Source organism: Procambarus clarkii, chromosome 35, assembly GCF_040958095.1.
Source record: "Procambarus clarkii isolate CNS0578487 chromosome 35, FALCON_Pclarkii_2.0, whole genome shotgun sequence".
Taxonomy (NCBI): domain Eukaryota; kingdom Metazoa; phylum Arthropoda; class Malacostraca; order Decapoda; family Cambaridae; genus Procambarus; species Procambarus clarkii.
This window is the reverse complement of record NC_091184.1, coordinates 18,379,258-18,400,183: the sequence shown is the minus strand read 5'-3', so window position 1 is coordinate 18,400,183 and position 20,926 is coordinate 18,379,258. Positions and strand designations below refer to the sequence as shown.

At 42.7% G+C, this 20,926-nt stretch overlaps 1 protein-coding gene across 1 annotated transcript in view; it reads right to left on the bottom strand.

Annotated features, from left to right (window-relative positions):
- The window catches only part of LOC138371377 (uncharacterized), a 613,305-nt gene extending 595,856 nt beyond the window's left edge, over nucleotides 1-17,449 (bottom strand). Inside the window, exon 1 of the transcript XR_011230422.1 lies at nucleotides 16,072-17,449. The gene's annotated coding sequence lies outside the window, so the exon portion shown is untranslated. The remainder of the gene's footprint in view (nucleotides 1-16,071) is intronic.
- Between the last annotated feature and the right edge of the window lie 3,477 nt (nucleotides 17,450-20,926).

The following is a 20,926-nucleotide window of genomic DNA, read 5'->3' as shown; positions in this document are numbered from 1 at the left end:
TTTTGCGAGGGCAGCGGCGAGGGCAGGCGGAGTGAGGCGGAGCCCCATTGTGCGCCCGTATTTATACGGCCCCAAACTGCCCGCGCAACGCCGCGGGACGCGCTGCGCAATTGTTTCTTTCTCCCCCGCCAGAAACATCCCCGCTTGTGATGCAAGCAGTGACCATTTTCTGACCATGGGGAGAAAGATACAGGCAGTATGGGGCGTTAAAGTTTATTGAAGATTAAATTCTGCAGAACATGTAAATATATAAAGTTCACATAAAGTAAGTAATTATATAAAGTTTATATTAAACACGGTTTATATTATAGACTTAACAAAGTTGATATTATATAAAACTTAATATTGAACATGTAAATATACAAAGTTTCAAATATAATTTAAGGAATATATAACGTTTATATTAAAATATATAAAGTAAATATATAAAGTAAATATATAAAGTAAGAATTAACAGTAACTATTCCAAGGACTAGATTTAACTTAAAAGGTACACCCGTAGTAAGTATGAGACCTTAGCCTATAGTGACATGGAAACTAATTCTGCAGAAACCTAAAGGTTAACTGGTACTAGAATTAAGGCCGAGTGCAAATGTGTAGTAATTATATAACACTAGGATATAACAGGCAGGACACAAAGAATAACTAATAAGTGAGAGACCACATAACACGTAATGTACCCGGCCAAGAGGCCGTAAAAGACCTAATGGATAAGGAGAAGGGGGTGTGACTACAAGTAGGGCTTACTAGCACGTAGACTGGGCAAAGTATTAGCTGCGGACAGCGGGACACTTGGGGACCGGCGCTGCACCCCCACCGCAGGCCAGCGGCCGGACCCCCCCCCCGAAGGGCGAGTGCCAGCTGGCCGCGTGAGGCACTCAATGTAGCAGAGCAACAACGTCCCGTCTGACGTAGGATGTGAGCACTACTCTTCCGCCTGCCGTTTGCCATTATTTCTGATGTGGCGAGCCCGTCCCGAGACAGCTGGGTGCGGAGCGTAGTCATCTGAAGTCAAGCCTAGCGCCGAGAGGGCAGCGCGTAGGATCCTGGAGAAATCTCGCCTGGTGACAGGAGCGCTTGTAGGATCTGTGCTTGTAGGATCCGAAGAGTGTTGATTCCTGACCATGTAAGCGATACCTGGTCCAGTCGGAGCGTGCGTCGATTTTTTGTCGCGTAGCTCACCTCCCCCGGGCTGAAAGATATAAGGCAGTAAGGGTGGGCAGAAGCGGCGTGCAGTGTTATCGTGACAGGCAAGAGCACAGAGGAGAGGGAAACCCTAGCTGAATCAATACGGAGACGAAAAACGGGGGAGGGAGCCCGGCAACAGGAATTAAGAGAAACCTTAATTAACAATCCTGGATGAATAAAGAGCATCCGAATAATTATACTGTAGCAATGAAGGGGGGCTAACAAATCTAAGAATCTTCCAGCAAACGGAAGGGGGAAGTACCTTTGCTAAGAGCAAAGGTGGGAGAAAACCGGTAGGAGAACAGCAAGGAGGCACAAAGCAACTATAACAGGGTAAGACGAAACACTATAAATCTTGAATATAAACAATACATATACCAAGAAAGGGTATAACAACTAAGCAACATATACATAAACAATAAAATTGGAATAAGAACCAATTCTTAAAGCCGAATCTATAACATGCTTGTGTCCTAATCGGATGTAGAATGTGAGCGGGGAACATTACCCTTGGTCTCTATCCCATCTCTGCCTCCAGACGGGTGATTGGGCTGGATAGAAGCCAAGGAGTCTGCCTTGAGTGGCCGCTGAGTGTAGTCTTGTGTTGTCAATGAGCGTCTGCGAGCCGCAGCTAGTACGCCGTGAACTTCGGCAACATCTTTAGAACAGGAGCAAAGTGAAATCGACGGCAGGGAGCTGCCATTCAGTAACTGTAATAAGGATAATAATAAGAATACAATGTCGTAAATAATCGTACAATGAAGAATACAATGTAATATCGTAAATAACAGATGACGGCAAGTGCCGCAGAATGGAAGAAATTAAGAAAGCAACGCCAAACCATAATAACAATTTATATTTTAATAAAACAATACTGGAATGACAGTAACGGTACGGAATAATATTAATACTGCCATATAGCCCAGCAAATAAAGAGAAGATAATAGTATTAACGTAGGCCCTGGGCGGCTGCATCCCGGCACCGCTGCGTGCGTTGATGGTGATCAGAGGAATATCCGGCTCGCGTTCTCTTCCTCGCCGCAGTAGGGTGTGAAGGGGGGGGGGGGGTTCCGGCTTGTCGTGGCTGCGAATAAAGGGAACAGAAGAAACCGGCATTGAGCGCCAAGCGGGCAGAGCGCAGTGGAAGGAATAGCGGTTGGAGGTAAGGGGCCCCTAACCTAATGATAGATGAGGTAAAATTAAATAGAATACTATTACGTAGTAGGAAACAACAATGGCGAAGGAACAAGAAGAGTAAAATAGCCCAGAAGGCCGGATGGCCAAAGAACGTTAGCGACCTATGGCCAACAGCATGCTGGCTGCGCTGGCCAACCACAAGCTGGCCGACGTCATGCTAACTGACTGGCTTGAGCTTGCCGAAAGGAAGGCCGAATGGCCAGTTTTTTGCATGACACCGTGCGCGAGGCCATGCTAAACTTCTCGGTAGCATCCAAATGTAACTTAATGTACTGTCGATACGATGAAGAATGGGTGGTCAGATAATGCACAAAACTCAGAATAGAATATATAATGAGGGAAACGAGTGTAATAGGACGAAATAACCGGAGGAGAAAAAAAAATTGTGGGGGGGGGGGGCCACCCGAATGCACTGCAACTAGCGTACCTTAGCTGAAAATAACTTAAAGGCACAGAGGCAAAGCAATAGATTAATACAAATCCTAATTGATAGTCCCTTAATAACAAATTGAACGTGAAACTTAAACAAAGAGTAAATTGCGGGAGAAAATTTTTTTCGTAATAAATACAAATCAAATTGCGAGTCCAACAATAACAAAAATAACAGACACGCAGACGTAGGAGGAACCAAGGGGACGTTTCGCACAGGCGAGCCCGCACGGCTGGGGGGGGGGCGGAAATGACAGAGGGCCGAAGAGAAGATAACGTCGCCGAGGCGCGCTGGACGGTACACAACCCGGTCTGAGAAAGGGCATAGGCCCAAAAGCGAGAGGCGATAACGTAGAATGGGGTGGAAGAATGCGGAAGTAAGCGGGCGAGACCGAGTAAACAGGGACCCGGGGGGGGGGGGGGCAACCGATAAGCCGCGGCTCGCGCACCGCTAGCCATACCTAAACATGCCTAGACAGGAGGGGGAGAAGCATAAAGGTAACCCAGCAAAAGACTAGTAATTAGTAACTCTGCAAATAGCACATCCTGGCTGACTTTACTTAATAATTTACTTAGTAACTCTGCAAATAGCACATCCTGGCTGACTCTACTTAATAATTTACTTAGTAACTCTGCAAATAGCACATCCTGGCTAACTTTACTTAATAATCTACTTTGGAACTCTGCAAACAGCACATCCTGGCTGACTACTTAATAATTACATAGTAACTCTGCAAATAGCACATCCTGGCTGACTTTACTTAATAATTTACTTAGTAACTCTGCAAATAGCACATCCTGGCTGACTTTACTTAATAATTTACTTAGTAACTCTGCAAATAGCACATCCTGGCTGACTTTTACTTAATAATTTACTTAGGGACTCTGCAAATAGCACAACCTGGCTGACTTTACTTAATAATTTACGTAGGAACTCTGCAAACAGCACATCCTGGCTGGCTACTTAATAATTACATAGTAACTCTGCAAATAGCACATCCTGGCTGACTTTACTTAATAATTTAATTAGTAACTCTGCAAATAGCACATCCTGGCTGACTTTACTTAATGACGTAAGGCAAGGAAAAATGAACAAACATACTGAACACAGCAACGCAAAAATAAACATGCGACATGAGCAAAGCATCAACTGTCGGAGTAAATTAAGGTAGGCTGTTAGGGAAAAGGAATCCGTGGTAATCTGAAAGCAGGAGGCATGTTAGTGCTGAAATGTAGAACGTAATTAAGAGGAAGGGCAAGGCATGTCGCGAGATGTCTGCCAGTACAAAATAAGAAACCTTCCAATAAAGGTGTAAAAAACTTAATTTACATTGTCTTAGGAAGGCAAAGAACGGGATATCATTAAATATACGACGTTCCCGACGACGCTTCGACGCCGCCATCTGCTGGAGTGTACCGTGCCCCAGGCAACGTGGGGGCCACCCCCTGTCCAGGTCACCTGAATAGGGGCAAGGCATGGCACGTGATAACTGCAGGTACAAAATAAGGGTATACAATCGGCGTGCATATATAACCATTATTACATTAAGAGAACGGAGGTGAAGCATAACATAAATATAACCAAATCAGATTCAGATTCAGATTCAGATGTTTATTCAGGTAAGGTATATACATACAAGTGATGTTACATTAATGGATTGATATATAGATAGAGCTAGTACATACAATGCTTAAAGCCACTAATACGCAATGCGTTTCGGGCAAGAAAAACATTAATAACTAGAACTTAATACTAATTGAGCATAAAGAATAAAAAGTGTTGAGAACAAATACAAATAAAGATAAAAAAAAAAAAAAAAAAAAAAAAAGGGGGAACATGACTGAAAAAGCAGCACAAATACAATAGGTTGACAAACAGTGTTGATTAAAAAAAAAAAAGAAAATAACAGACATGGGTTGACAATAGAGGAGTGAGGTAGATTACAGGGAATTTATTAGGTAGTGTTTAGTTTTTATCTTAAACTGGTTGAGAGAGGTACAGTCTTTAACATGGTTGGGTAGGTCATTACACATTCTGGGCCCCTTGATTTGCAGAGCATTTCTAGGTTGATTAAGACGTACTCTAGGAATATCAAAACTGTATTTATTTCTGGTGTGGTGCTCATGGGTTCTGTTACAACCTTCTATGAAGCTTTAAGCTTCATAAGTAACGTGAATAAACTGCCAGAGCCAAGCGTGAATACTGTAACCACTGAGGAAACTAAACTGCAAAGCTAAGCATAAACTACTGTAACTACCGATGAAACTAGGCAAAAATGCAGGGCCAGGAGACGTGAAGCTAAAATAAGGGCCCGCGAATACTGCAAATAGCACATCCTGTCTGACTTTACTTAATAATTCTTAGGAACTCTGCAAATAGCACATCCTGGCTGACTTTACTTAATAATTTACTTAGTAACTCTGCAACTAGCACTGCCTGTCTGACTTTACTTAATAAATTACTTGGTAACTCTGCAAATAGCACATCCTGGCTGTCTTTACTTAATGACGTAAGGCAGGGTACAAGTGGGCGAGCATACTGAACACAGCAACGCAAAAATAAACATGCGACAAGAGCAACGCATCAACTGTCGGAGTAAATTAAGGAGGCTGTTTGGGAAAGAGAGTCCGAGGTAACCTGAAACAGGAGGCATGTTAGCGCTGAGACGTAGAACATAATGAATAGGGCAATGCATGGCACGTGGTATCTGCAAGTACAAAATAAGGGTATACAATCGGCGTGGATATATAGCCATTTTACATTAAGAGAAACGGAGGAGATGCATAACCTAAATATAACCAAATAAGCGACGTGAATAGACTGCAAGAGCCAAGCGAAAGTACTGTAACTACTGAGGAAACTAGGCAAAATGCAAGGCCAGGGAACGTAAAGCGAATTAAGGGCCCGCAAATACTGCAAATAGCACCTCCTGGCTGACATACTTAATAAATTACTTATAACTCTGCAAATAGGACATCCTGGCTGACTTTACTTAATGACGTAAGACAAGGAAAAGTGAACAAGCATACTGTAACACAGCGAACGCGAAGATTTGAACGTGCGACATGCACAAGGCTACGAATGCCTGAGTAAAAAGTTAGGCTGGGGCAAAGTGAATCCGAGGTGATCTGAAAGCAGAGGCATGTCAGTGCTGAAATGTAGAACATAAATATGAATAAGGGCAAGGCATGTCGCGAGATGTCTGCTAGTACAAAATAAGAAACCTTCCATATTTTCTCACACCAAGTGTGAGAACGTCTTAAATACAGTGTCTTAGGAAGGCAAAGAATGGGAATCATTAAATATACGACGTTCCCGACGACGCTTCGACGCCGCCATCTGCTGGAGGATACCGTGCCCCAGGCAACATGGGGGCCACCCCCCTGTCCAGGGCACGGCCCCTGGAACTGGACGCCGAGGACTTAACGAACATAACGAAGTCATCCTGGATTGCCGGCGGCAACGCCGAACCCAGGGCCTGTGGTGCGTACCGTTAGACGTAAACCTGCCGTCGTCGTCGAGCTGATCTCAGGTCCTTGCTCCAACGCCGGCGTCTCCCTCCGACGAAGAAGAACAACAGACGACACAGGCGGACGGGCAGGCGGACGAACGCTGAACTTACGACGTAGGAGGAATCCCTGCTACAACGGACGGGCAGGGCGCTTAAGACAAACACACCAGGCTACACTGGCCAGGCGGGAGCGCCTGGGAACCAACCTGCCGGCAACACCGGCCAGACGGAGGACATGGAGGAACGGTCCTGGCTACCCCCCAGGCAAGCAGGCACGTGCCTGAGGGCCTGGACGGCGGAAAGCTTGAAATAACACACCGGGCAACACCGGCCAGACGTACGTCTGGGGACTACATGCCGGACTTACACCGGCCGACGGACGTCTGGGGACATCTTGATCGGCGCCACTCTGGGGAAGACGTACCTGGGGTCTCCGGGACACCGAAAGGGCCTGGGGCTAACACCCCGGGCAACACGGCCGGGCGAGACGTCCGATGTCGACGTGCCTAGCAGAGAACACACCACACACGGCAAGGACCCCGTGGCCTACCAACCACGCGTTGCCACACGGCATGCTCAGGGCCTAGACGAAAAGGGGAGGGGGGGGGGGCCGCACACAGGCGCGGCCGTACGGGCGCAAGACAGCCCGAGCCCCGACGTGGGAAGCTGTGGCGCAAAGCCACGTGGATTAGCACCCAAAAGGGGACAGGAAGGGCGGGACACAGCCCCACCGTGCGCGCCACGGAACGCCGTGCCACGTGGCAGCACGACCAGGCGCGTGCCTCGTAGCAGGCCCGGGCGGAGGCTGGACCTGTCCACGAGTCGTCGCCAGGGGCGACGCTTGTCCGCTCAGGGGGACCCGACCCCTGGGGACATCCCAGGGAAGCCGGCAGACCGGCAACAGGGAACACCCGAGGGAAAACGGGAAAGACGCAGAAGCACGCCCTGCCGGCCAGGCACGTGACGCCCGGCAAGGCATGCATGGGCCCCAAGGCGGGGCCCGCCATAGGGCCGCCCACGCCTGGCCACGTGTCGCCGCCGCCGAGAACATGCGCCCCGGGCGTAGGACCGAACATGGCCACAAACCGTCGCCGACGGCGACACATGTCCTCGGACAAGGCGAAGCCTGGCCCCCTGAGACACCCAGGGAAACCCGGCGGGCCGGCGCCAGGGAGCCCCGGAGGAAAGGCGGGAAGGACGCCGAAGCCTGCCCAGACGACCCCAAGGCCAATTAAAGGAGACGGCCCCTAGGCAGAGCACAAAGGGCGTAGGGCCCACCACGCCTGGCCACAAGGCGACGCCGGCAGGGGCATGCCTGGCCGCCGACGGAGCCCCGGGCAGGGCGCGCGCCTGGGCACGCCGCGCGGCGGGGCCCCTTGGACACGGACGGGCACGGCTGGACGGGGCCCCACATGAAAGGAGACCGAACGCAGGCCACTAGGGACGCGGCCCAGGGCACGCCGACCCTAAGCCAGCCACGCGACCAGCACGGCACGGGGGCGCCCGGCACAGGCCCAAGGAGGGCGCCCCAGCTCTCCGGGAACAACAGCAGAGAGCCCGAAGGACTAACTAAGGCGGCACACACGTACCGCGACGGGAAGGCGCTTGGCACACGCCGCACTGGGGAGACCTGACTAGAGATGAACAGAAAACCTCACCTTGGGTTTAGAAGTGTAGGGCAGGAGGGGCCTGCCGGAACAGTCTGGGGTGTCGAGGGCCCCAGGATGTCCGTGAGAGAGAGGCCAGGTACCGAGACAGCTGGCGTGTTGTCCATCTCGTGCGAAGTCGGGCGGCCGGGGAGTGGTTGCGAGGGCAGCGGCGAGGGCAGCGGCGAGGGCAGGCGGAGTGAGGCGGAGCCCCATTGTGCGCCCGTATTTATACGGCCCCAAACTGCCCGCGCAACGCCGCGGGACGCGCTGCGCAATTGTTTCTTTCTCCCCCGCCAGAAACATCCCCGCTTGTGATGCAAGCAGTGACCATTATATATATATATATATATATATATATATATATATATATATATATATATATATATATATATATATATATATATATATATATATATATTTATATATATATATATATATATTAGTATATTTTGGTAGCAGTCTTTCCTGTAACAGTCATGGAAAGGAGCGGAGGTTTCCACACTGCAGTCTACACTAAGGAAACAAACATAGGAATGTGCCTAATTGCCAACAGTGACTGCCCAGACAGGTACAAAAGGAGTGTTGTTAACGCTTATGTCGACCGTGCCCTCGGCCACAGCTCAATATGGAAGCAATTCAATGAAGAACTCTGTAGGGTAAGGCAGGTCCTAGTCAACAACGGCTTCTCCAATGGTTTCGTCGAAGACATCATAAGAAGGAAAGTGAAACGCCATGCAACCTCTGAAGAGACAACTAACACAACACCTATACCCCCTATTAGACTATTTTACAGGAACTTCTTTTCCACAGCTCATAAAACGGAGGAAAGGGTCCTGAAAGATATTGTTAATAGAAACGTTATCCCTACAGACAAAAATCAGAGGATACAACTGACGATTTACTATAAAACCAGAAAAACGGCCAGCCTACTCATGAGAAACTCTCCAGACACAAAACAGAATGCTTTAAAAGAGACTAACGTCGTCTATGCCTTCAAATGCCCTCTTGGGGACTGTAAGCTCCAAAAAACCCAGTATATAGGCAAGACAACAACATCTCTTTCTAGGCGTTTAACGATGCATAAGCAACAGGGCTCCATTAAGGAACATATAATCTCTTCCCACAACCAAACCATCGCCAGAGAAATCCTAGTAAACAACACAGAAATCATCGATAGATACAGCGATAGCAGGTGGCTTGACGTTTGCGAGGCACTACGCATCAAGAAGTCAACACCAGCAATCAACAGCCAATTAATGCACAACTATATTCTACCCACCTCAAGACTCCGCTCCAATATAGAAGCATCAAGAAATATGGACCAATAGGCTTTCTACAAACACTTCTATTCAATACCCATTGTTTCGTGTTCTGTCTTGTGTTGATGAAATTAATACCCTATTAATGCCACCTCTTGTTCTGTCTTGTGTTGATGAAATTAATACCCTATTAATGCCACCTCTTGTTCTGTCTTGTGTTGATGAAATTAATACCCTACTAATGCCACCTCACCCCATCCACCTCACTAAAATGTAGATATAAAATCGGAGATGCGTAAGTTCTATTCAGTTGTGTATTTGTAAACTAAAGTCTTTGAAAATGTAATAAGTTTTACGAAACGCGCTCGTGTCACGTCAGACAAGAAATAAAAATGAATTTTGGAGAATTGATTTTTCATTTACCTCCAACAGTGAAAAGAAATGTACGAAAGATTGAGAAAATTCGTGTTAGAATTATTAATCTTACTTTTTCGGTCATATTTATTAATATATGTCTACAGGAAAGACATATATACTAATATATATATATACCAAAAGACCAAAATATACTAATATATATATATATATATATATATATATATATATATATATATATATATATATATATATATATATATATATATATATACATATATATATATATATATATATATATATATATATATATATATATATATATATATATATATATATATACTTCTCAGCCTACTATGCAAGGCCCGATTTGCCTAATAAGCCAAGCTTTCATGAATTAATTGTTTTTCGACTACCTAACCTACCTAACCTAACTTTTTCGGCTACCTAACCTAACCTAACCTATAGAGATAGGTTAGGTTAGGTTAGGTAGGGTTGGTTAGGTTCGGTCATATATCTACGTTAATTTTAACTCCAGTAAAAAAAAATTGACCTCATACATAAAGAAATGGGTAGCTTTATCATTTCATAAGAAAAAAAATTGAGAAAATATATTAATTCACGAAAACTTCGCTTATTAGGCAAATCGGGCCTTGCATAGTAGGCCGAGAAGTGCGTTCTGGCTACTAGGTACGACATATATATATATATGTCGTACCTAGTAGCCAGAACTCACTTCTGAGCCTACTATGCAAGGCCCGATTTGCCTAATTAGCCAAGTTTTCATGAATTAATTGCTTTTCGACTACCTAACCTACCTAACCTAACCTAACCTATTTTTTTCGGCTACCTAGCCTAACCTAACCTATAAAGATAGGTTAGGTTAGGTTAGGTAGGGTTGGTTAGGTTCGGTCATATATCTACGTTAATTTTAACTCCAATAAAAAAAAATTGACCTCTTACATAATGAAATGGGTAGCTTTATCATTTCATAAGAAAAAAATTAGGGAAAATATATAAATTCATGAAAACTTGGCTTATTAGGCAAATCGGGCCTTGCATTGTAGGCTGAAAAGTGAGTTCTGGCTACTAGGTACGACATATATATATATATATATATATATATATATATATATATATATATATATATATATATATATATATATATATATATATATATATATATATGTCGTACCTAATAGCCAGAACGCACTTCTCAGCCTACTATTCAAGGCCCGATTTGCCTAATAAGCCTAGTTTTCATGAATTAATGTTTTTTCGTCTACCTAACCTACCTAACCTAACCTAACCTAGCTTTTTTTGGCTACCTAACCTAACCTTACCTATAAATATAGGTTAGGTTAGGTTAGGTAGGGTTGGTTAGGTTCGGTCATATATCTACATTAATTTTAACTCCAATAAAAAAAAATTGACCTCATACATAGAGAAAAGGGTTGCTTTATCATTTCATAAGAAAAAAATTATAGTAAATATATTAATTCAGGAAAACTTGGCTTATTAGGCAAATCGGGCCTTGAATAGTATGCTGAGAAGTGAGTTCTGGCTACTAGGTACGACATATATATATATATATATATATATATATATATGTCGTACCTAATAGCCAGAACGCACTTCTCAGCCTACTATTCAAGGCCCGATTTGCCTAATAAGCCAAGTTTTCATGAATTAATGTTTTTTCGTCTACCTAACCTACCTAACCTAACCTAACCTAGCTTTTTTTGGCTACCTAACCTAAACTTACCTATAAATATAGGTAGGGTTGGTTAGGTTCGGTCATATATCTACGTTAATTTTAACTCCAATAAAAAAAAATTGACCTCATACATAGAGAAAAGGGTTGCTTTATCATTTCATAAGAAAAAAATTATAGTAAATATATTAATTCAGGAAAACTTGGCTTATTAGGCAAATCTGGCCTTGAATAGTAGGCTGAGAAGTGAGTTCTGGCTACTAGGTACGACATATATATATATATATATATATATATATATATATATATATATATATATATATATATATATATATATATGTCGTACCTAGCAGCCAGAACTCATCTTTTGGCCTACTATGCATGGCCCGATTTGCCTAATAAGCCAAATTTTTCCTAAATTAATATATTTTTTCTAATTTTTTTCTTATGAAATGATAAAGCTACCCATTTCATTATGTATGAGGTCAATTTTTTTTTATTGGAGTTAAAATTAACGTAGATATATGACCGAACCTAACCAACCCTACCTAACCTAACCTAACCTATCTTTATAGGTTAGGTTTGGTTAGGAAGCCGAAAAAGTTAGGTTAGGTTAGGTTAGGTAGGTTAGGTAGTCGAAAAACAATTAATTCATGAAAACTTGGCTTATTAGGCAAATCGGGCCTTGCATAGTAGGCTGAGAAGTGCGTTCTGGCTACTAGGTACGACATATATATATATATATATATATATATATATATATATATATATATATATATATATATATATATATATATATATATATATATGTCGTACCTAGTAGCCAGAACGCACTTCTCAGCCTACTATGCAAGGCTATATATATATATATATATATATATATATATATATATATATATATATATATATATATATTTATTTATTTATGCATATACAAGAATGTACATAAGGAATGTGAGGATACAATTATGGTAATTACAGTCTTGTAAAGCCACTAGCACGCGCAGCGTTTCGGGCAGGTCCTTAATCTAAGAAAATTTTAAGGAGGTAAATACTTGCAAAATTTATAGACAAAAAAATGATAACAGATTACATGGAATGAAAAAAAAATGAGAGAAAATTATAGGTACAGTATATTAAAGCACATAGGTAGCTATGATTGATTGCAATGACAGCTTAAAATGGTAGTTGACAACAAATTGGTAGGCACATACTGCAGAAACAATATAAGATTGATTGCAATGACAGCTTGAATGGTAGTTGACAAAAATTGGTAGTCACAATACAGCATATGGCTAGCACATAAAAGAAGACAGCAATGAACACAATGATAAGGTTGTTTGATATTACATAAAAATTATGAGATTGGGTACCACTAGGTACAGAGCAAATTTAAAGCTCAGTGTAGGAAACTAAATAGATGAAGTTAGGTACTTTTTGGTTTTGCTTTTAAATAAGGCAAAAGTTTTACAGTTTTTCAATTCACTAGGGAGTGAGTTCCATAGACTAGGTCCCTTAATTTGCATAGAGTGTTTACACAGATTAAGTTTGACCCTGGGGATATCAAAGAGATATTTATTTCTGGTGTGGTGATAATGGGTCCTATTACATCTGTCCAGGGAGAGTTTCAGAGCATGGTTTGCATTTAAGAACAGGGTTTTGTAAATGTAGTTGACACAAGAGAATGTGTGGAGGGAGTTAATATTTAGCAAGTTTAGAGATTTAAACAAGGGAGCTGAGTGTTGTCTGAAAGCAGAGTTAGTTATTATTCTGATAGCAGATTTTTGCTGTGTGATGATGGGCTTAAGGTGGTTTGCAGTGGTAGACCCCCATGCACAGATACCATAATTAAGATAAGGGTAGATTAGTGCATAATATAGTGAGAGGAGAGCAGAGTTAGGAACATAATATCTGATTTTGGAGAGTATACCAACTGTCTTAGAGACTTTCTTAGTTATGTGTTGAATGTGGGTGCTGAAGTTGAGTCTCTTGTCTAGGAATAGGCCAAGAAACTTGCCATCATTTTTATTACTGATGTTAATGTTGTCTATCTGTAGCTGAATTGCATTTGATGATTTGCTTCCAAATAAGATGTAGTAAGTCTTTTCGATGTTTAATGTTAGTTTGTTCGTTGACATCCATAAGTGGACTTTTTTTAATTCATTATTCACAACATTATTTAGTGTATGTGGGTTGAGGTTTGAGTAGATAAGGGTAGTATCGTCAGCAAACAATATAGGTTTGAGAATATTAGAGACATTAGGCAGATCGTTTATATATATAAGAAATAGAAGAGGTCCTAAGATGCTGCCCTGTGGCACTCCAACGGTAATTGGTAGAGTGGAAGAAGTTGTATCATTGATGGTTACATATTGGTGTCTGTCACTAAGATAGGATCGGATGTAGTCAAGGGCAAGGCCTCGGATTCCATAATGCTGGAGTTTAAGTAAGAGGTAGTTGTGATTAACAGTATCAAAGGCTTTTCTTAGGTCAATGAAGAGTCCAATCGGAAACTCATTTTTGTCAAGGGCTGAGTAGATAATGTCAAGGAGACTAATGATTGCATCATTGGTACTCTTTTGGGACCGGAAGCCAAACTGGCAGGGGCTGAGTATGTCGAATTTTACGAGGTAGGAATAGAGCTGTTTGTAAATAATTTTTTCAAATATTTTTGATAGAATGGGTAGATTTGATATTGGTCTATAATTGTTTATGTCCGCCGGATTGCCTCCTTTATGGACTGGCGTTACTCTTGCTTTTTTGAGGATATCAGGGAAGGTGTGACACTCTATAGATTTGTTGAACAGTAGTGCTATGGGTGGGGCAAGGGCATGGGAGGCTCTCTTGTACACAATGGACGGAATTTCACTGGTGTTCCCTGCCTTGGTTTTTAGAGAGTGTATGATGGACACAACATCTGCCGGGCTGATTGGTGAAAGGAGAAGAGAGTTTGGATAGCTGCCTGAGAGATATGTGTTAATATGTGTCTGAGTCTGTGGGATTTTACTGGCAAGATTAGCACCAACCGATGAAAAGAAACTATTAAATTCATTTGCCATTTCTAAATCAGTTGACGGTATATCCCCATCCTTGTAGAGTTTTATTTGGTTATGTGAGTGTTGTTTAGTTCCTAGGATACTAGAGATAGTTTTCCAAGTGTTTTTCATGTTGCCTTTTGCTTCATTGAATCTATTCACATAATATGCAAGTTTTGCCTTTCTTATGATACTGGTAAGCATTGATGAGTACCTTTTAGCTACTTCCTTTGAAACTAGGCCAATCCTAACTTTCTTTTCATATTCATGTTTCTTGTTGATTGAGTTGAGAATGCCACTTGTGAGCCATGGATTGTTTAATCTTTTGTCAGTTACTTGCTTTGTAAGAAGGGGACAATGAAGGTTGTAGAGGCTTAGAGTTTTGGAGAGGAAGAGGTTAGCTAATGAATTTATATCATGGGTATTATTGAATTCAGAATCCCAGTTAATATTGTGAAGTGCCTCTGTAAGATTGTCTAAAGCTGATTCACTGTGTAGCCTAAATGAAAGTTTCTTGCTTTTTGGTGGTGTTATGTCCATGTTCGCTATGAGAAAGGTAGGATAGTGGTCAGTTGTTCTGTCGTAGATTATACCAGATACAAGGGGAGCTGTTATGTTTGTCCCTATGTGGTCCAAGGTAGTGGCTGATGTTTGAGTGACTCGGGTAGGTTTGGTGATAGTGGGGATTAGCATACAGGAGTTCATGCTGTTAAGGAAATAGTCAACTTGAGAGCAGTTTTGTTGACCCAGGTCAATATTAAAGTCTCCTCCCAGAATGATGTGGTTTTTGTTGAGATTGTTGTTTATAATAAGATTCCTTAGGTTGTCTGAGAAAGAAGCTATGTTAGTATTAGGAAATCTATAGATGGCTCCAATAGTCAAAGAGGATTTAAGGGATTTAATTGTAAACTGAGCAAAAGTATATTCACAGTAGTCATCTCTGTCACTAATAACACTGTTGCAGATAAATGTATCTCTGTAATATATAGCTGTGCCACCACCTTTTTTATTAGGCCTACAGTTATGAATGGCTTTATAACCAGCTAAGTTGTAGAGTTGGGTATAGTCTTTATTTAGCCAAGTTTCTGTTAAAATAATGAACGATAGGTTAGTACCTAGTGCTGTGAGTAGTGCATTTAAATCGTCAAAATGTTTACCAAGTGATCTAACATTTTGGTTGTAAACTGATAGACAGGTGCTATTTTGGAGTTTGTTTTTAGCCTGGTGTGCTGTGAAATACTTACAATAATGATGATCAATATGCTGGTTGGTATAGATATGAGACAGAAGATTTTGATCAGGATCAATATCAGTGTGCATAGAGATGCAGAGGGATCACGATACAAGATACACGATAAAGCAAAACACAAGAATAAAAGCAGATACAATAAAATAGTAACAATTTAGAAGTAAAATAAAGATCCAATAGATAGCCAGGGAGGACACAGAAGTTACATAAAATAAAACACAAAAAATCAGTAGAGACTGACAATATAAATGTAAAATAAAAAATAATAAGAAAAATAATAATCATAAAAAAAAATGATCTTGAAGATAATTAGCTTAGTAATGGTTAATTAACAGGGTAATAAAAAGCCCTAGGTTTAGTGACAAGGGGATTAACTAAGAACAAATAATTAAGAGTATAAAACAGGCAAAGATGACAAACAAAAAAATAAAGTAAAAATTAAAATAAAAAATAAAAATAAACACCTTTGGAAAGGAAAGGCAGAGCTTAAGTACACTTTGGTTGTATGTGAGACTACAAATTATGTTCTGGTTATTCAGCTGATATCCCACAGTCATCCAGGAAAGAAGTGAGGTGTGCTTCAGTGGTTATGACATAAGTTTTTCCAGAGTCAGTCTTCCTAGCTATTATTTTACCATCGCGCACAAAACAATGTTTAATAGCAGTGGATCTATTGCGAATTCCACGTAGTTTAAATAAGAGATTTTGTCTGAATCTGGTAAGACATTCGTTCACATAAACCTTGGATTTCCTAGCGACTGCAGCAGTGATAAGGTCTGACTTGCGGGAGCAGCTATCTAACTTCACGCGTATCCTTCTGTTGTTTGCACCAGATGATTTGGTACCCACTCTATAAGCTGACTTAATGTCTCTTGCTTCGATTGAATAATTCAACTTAGTACGCAATTCCTGGATCACGATGGCAGTACAGTCTTCTCTGTCAGTTTCATTGGGAAAATCCTGTGATGAGATGATGACAGAATCAAGGAGCTTAAGTTGGTCTGATTCGTCTTGGGTTGCAGTGTGTTGCTGTTGTAGGGAGTTAAAGTGGTTCTCTAACTTTTGTAACATCTCTTCTTGCTTCTTAGAGGTTTCTGCTGGTTTAAAGTTAGTAACCGAGATCCGAAGAGAGCTTAATTCATGTTCGAGGTGGCCGACTCTGGCAGACAGATCTTGGTTAGCCTTGTGCATTGCCAAAGCATCACTCTGAAGCTTCATTATCAGGTCCGACTGCTCTCGGATTATAGACTTTTGGTCATCATGTATTTGAGTCAATAATCTGAGCCATGGATTATCAGCGGGACGCTTAAAGTCAGTACATGGGGAGGCAGCTCGTTTAAGTTGCTCCATATGGTTACATAACTGTTGTAAGGCTCGAGTCAGTGACGACGCTTCAATCAGCTGGGAAGGTTTGTTATTGTTGACGCAGGGAGGGTCGGTACTCCCCCCGGTAGCCCCTAAGGGGGAGACAGCCGCATTATTCCTGTTGCTAGCTTGGCTGGTTGGGTTCATCCTGATAGGTGTGCTATCATTCTTTACGGCCTTGCCGAGCTTAGAATTGTTTAGCATGGTAGCAGCAGAGATGTATGCAGCAGATGGGGTAGACTTGTTGATATGGCAGCAGCAAACGTCAGGTTAGCTTCCTCCAGGGAGCAACACTAATGAGGTCGAGATGAGGTAGTAGGTTAGGTTTTGTCGAATATTTCGGTCACATTTAGGTCACTGGGTACTTAGCTGCCTTCTGGGGTTGTTACATCATGTTAGGGATGTTGTGGGCTCAAGGAGCAGCTGATAAAGTTGGAGGGGGAGCAGGGTCGTCAGGAGCGGATGAGCGTTCGAGCGTGATATATATATATATATATATATATATATATATATATATATATATATATATATATATACATATATATATATACAAAGCCAGTGTACAATTCAATTTCTTTCTTTATTATGCACCCCATACCCATCCCGTGGGCGGTGGTGTAAAGGATTACAGAGGCACATAATCGGTTCAGGTACTGAACCCTCTAGTTCGTTTAGCTAAGCAAATAACAATTTTAACGCTAGTTACAAAATTATTAATGTTGTATACACATGTACACGCTCTCATACATACATACATACGAGAGCACAAAGGAGAAGATTCTATCAAAGAAGAACTCACTGAAAAACGTGGGAAAATTAAAAAATGTATTCCTCCAGAGAGACATGACACGGGAGGAGAGAGCCGTGGCGGCAGAAGCAAGGAAGAGGCGCAGGTCGAGAGGGGAAAACCAGGAAGTCACAGCTCCCAACACAACACCCCCAGAGGCGAGGGGGAACCCACAACCAGCTACCCAGTAACACCAGAGGGAAGGACATCCCCGACACCCTCCTCTGCATAGAAAACACCCCTACCCGAACTCTCCCTGCCCCCACTCAAATGTTCAGCCAAATCTCCCTCCCCCCACACCCAATCCCTACCTTTCTACCCCCTCCCCTCCTCCCGCCAAGTCCTCCCTCCCCCCCCTTTCCTTCCTGTCCTCCCTCCCCCCCCTTTCTTTCCTGTCCTCCCTTCCCTCTCACCCCATTCCCTCCCTGTCCCTCCCATTTCACAGGATCCCCCGCCCCTCATCCCAGTATCCTCTGAGACCCTGTTATCCACCTCACAGGTCCTCACACCCATGGAACAGCTTCCCCCACCAGCAGAACACTCACCAAGGAGGCGATTTGAGAAGGGACAAAAGAAAGTGAGTCTCAAGGCAATATACACTAACATAGATGGAATTACAAATAAAGCAAATGAGCTTGGAGAACGGGTACTAGAGGAAAACCCAGACATAATAGCCCTCACAGAAACAAAGCTAACAAAAACGATAATAAATGCAATGTTCCCACAGGACTATTATGTTATGAGGAAAGAGAGGGAAGGAAGAGGTGGTGGTGGCGTAGCTCTGCTGGTAAGAAAAGGCTGGGATTTTGAGGAGATGGATATTCAGGGCTGTGAAGATTTCAGTGACTACATAGCAGGTACCGTAACAAATGGAGGGAAAAAAATTATAGTAGTAGTCATATATAATCCACCACCAAATGACAGAAGACCCAGACAGGAATATGATAGAAACAACATGGCCACCATTAACATAATAGAAAGAGCAGCTTCTGTTGCTAGCAGGAATGGATCTGGACTACTAATTATGGGAGACATCAACCATGGGAAGATATATTGGGAGAACAAAGACCCGCATAGATGACCAGAAACATGGAGAGCTAAGCTGCTGGACGTGGCAACAAGAAACTTTCTAAGCCAGCACATCAAGGAACCAACAAGAATGAGAGGAGAAGATGAACCAGCAATGCTTGATTTGATATTTACCCTAAATGAGTGGGATATAAGGGAAGTTAAGATGGAAGAGCCCTTGGGAATGAGTGACCACAGTGTATAGAACTTTGAGTACCTGGTAGAGCTAGGAATTATCTCCCCCAAAAAAGAACTAGGATTCAAAAGGCTGGCATACCGAAAATTATGAACAGATGAGAAGTTTTCTAAGTGAAATACCTTGGGACACAGACCTCAGAGATAAGTCTGTACAGGGTATGATGGACTATGTTTCCCAAAAGTGTCAGGAGGCAGTAAAGAGGTTCATCCCGGCCCAAAGGGAAAAATCCGTGAAGCAACAAAAGAATCCATGGTATAATATTAATAGGGCATGTATGGAAGCGAAGAAACTGAACAAAAAGGCGTGGAGGAACTTCCGGAATAACAGAACACCAGAAAGCAGAGAGAGATACCATAGAACCAGGAATGAGTATGTCAGGGTGAGGAGAGAAGCAGAGAAAAGTTTTGAAAATGATATAGCAAACAAAGCCAAGACCGAACCAAAGCTACTCCACAGTCACATCAGAAGGAAAACAACAGTGAAAGAACAGGTATTGAAACCTAGAACAGGCGAGGACAGGTATACAGAGAATGACAAAGAGGTGTGTGAAGAACTCAACAAGAGGTTCCAGGAGGTCTTCACAATAGAACAAGGTGAGGTCACTGTGCTAGGAGAAAGGGAGGTAAACCAGGCGGCCTTGGAAGAGTTCGAAATTACGAGAGAGGAGGTCAAGAGACACCTGCTGGATCTGGATGTTAGAAAGGCTGTTGGTCCAGACGGGATCTCACCATGGATACTGAAAGAGTGTGCAGAGGCACTTTGCTTGCCACTCTCCATAGTGTATAGTAAGTCACTGGAGATGGGAGACCTACCAGAAATATGGAAGACGGCGAATGTGGTCCCAATATACAAAAAGGGCGACAGGCAAGAGGCACTGAACTACAGGCCAGTGTCCTTGACTTGTATACCATGCAAGGTGATGGAGAAGATCGTGAGAAAAAACCTGGTAACAGATCTGGAGAGAAGGGACTTCGTGACAAATCGCCAACATGGGTTCACGGAGGGTAAATCTTACCTTACAGGCTTGATAGAATACTACGATCAGGTGACAAAGATTAAGCAAGAAAGAGAGGGCTGGGCGGACTGCATTTTCTTGGATTGTCGGAAAGCCTTTGATACAGTACCGCATAAGAGGCTGGTACATAAGCTGGAGAGACAGGCAGGTGTAGCTGGTAAGGTGCTCCAGTGGATAAGGGAGTACCTAAGCAATAGGAAGCAGAGAGTTACGTTGAGGGGTGAGACCTCCGATTGGCGTGAAGTCACCAGTGGAGTCCCACAGGGCTCTGTACGCGGTCCTATCTTGTTTCTGATATATGTAAATGATCTCCCGGAGGGTATCGATTCATTTCTCTCAATGTTTGCGGACGATGCCAAAATTATGAGAAGGATTAAAATAGAAGAGGACTGTTTGAGGCTTCAAGAAGACCTAGACAAGCTGAAGGAATGGTCGAACAAATGGTTGTTAGAGTTTAACCCAACCAAATGTAATGTAATGAAGATAGGTGTAGGGAGCAGGAGGCCAGATACAAGGTATCATCTGGGAGAGAAAATTCTTCAGGAGTCAGAGAAAGAAAAAGACTTGGGGGTTGATATCACGTCAGACCTGTCTCCTGCAGCACATATCAAGAGGATAACATCAGCAGCATATGCCAGGCTGGCCAACATACGAACGGCATTCAGAAACTTGTGTAAAGAATCATTCAGAACTTTGTATACCACATATGTCAGGCCAATCCTGGAGTATGCAGCCCCAGCATGGAGTCCATATCTAGTCAAGGATAAGACTAAACTGGAAAAGGTTCAAAGGTTTGCCACCAGACTAGTACCCGAGCTGAGAGGTATGAGTTACGAGGAGAGACTACGGGAATTAAACCTCACTTCGCTGGAAGACAGAAGAGTT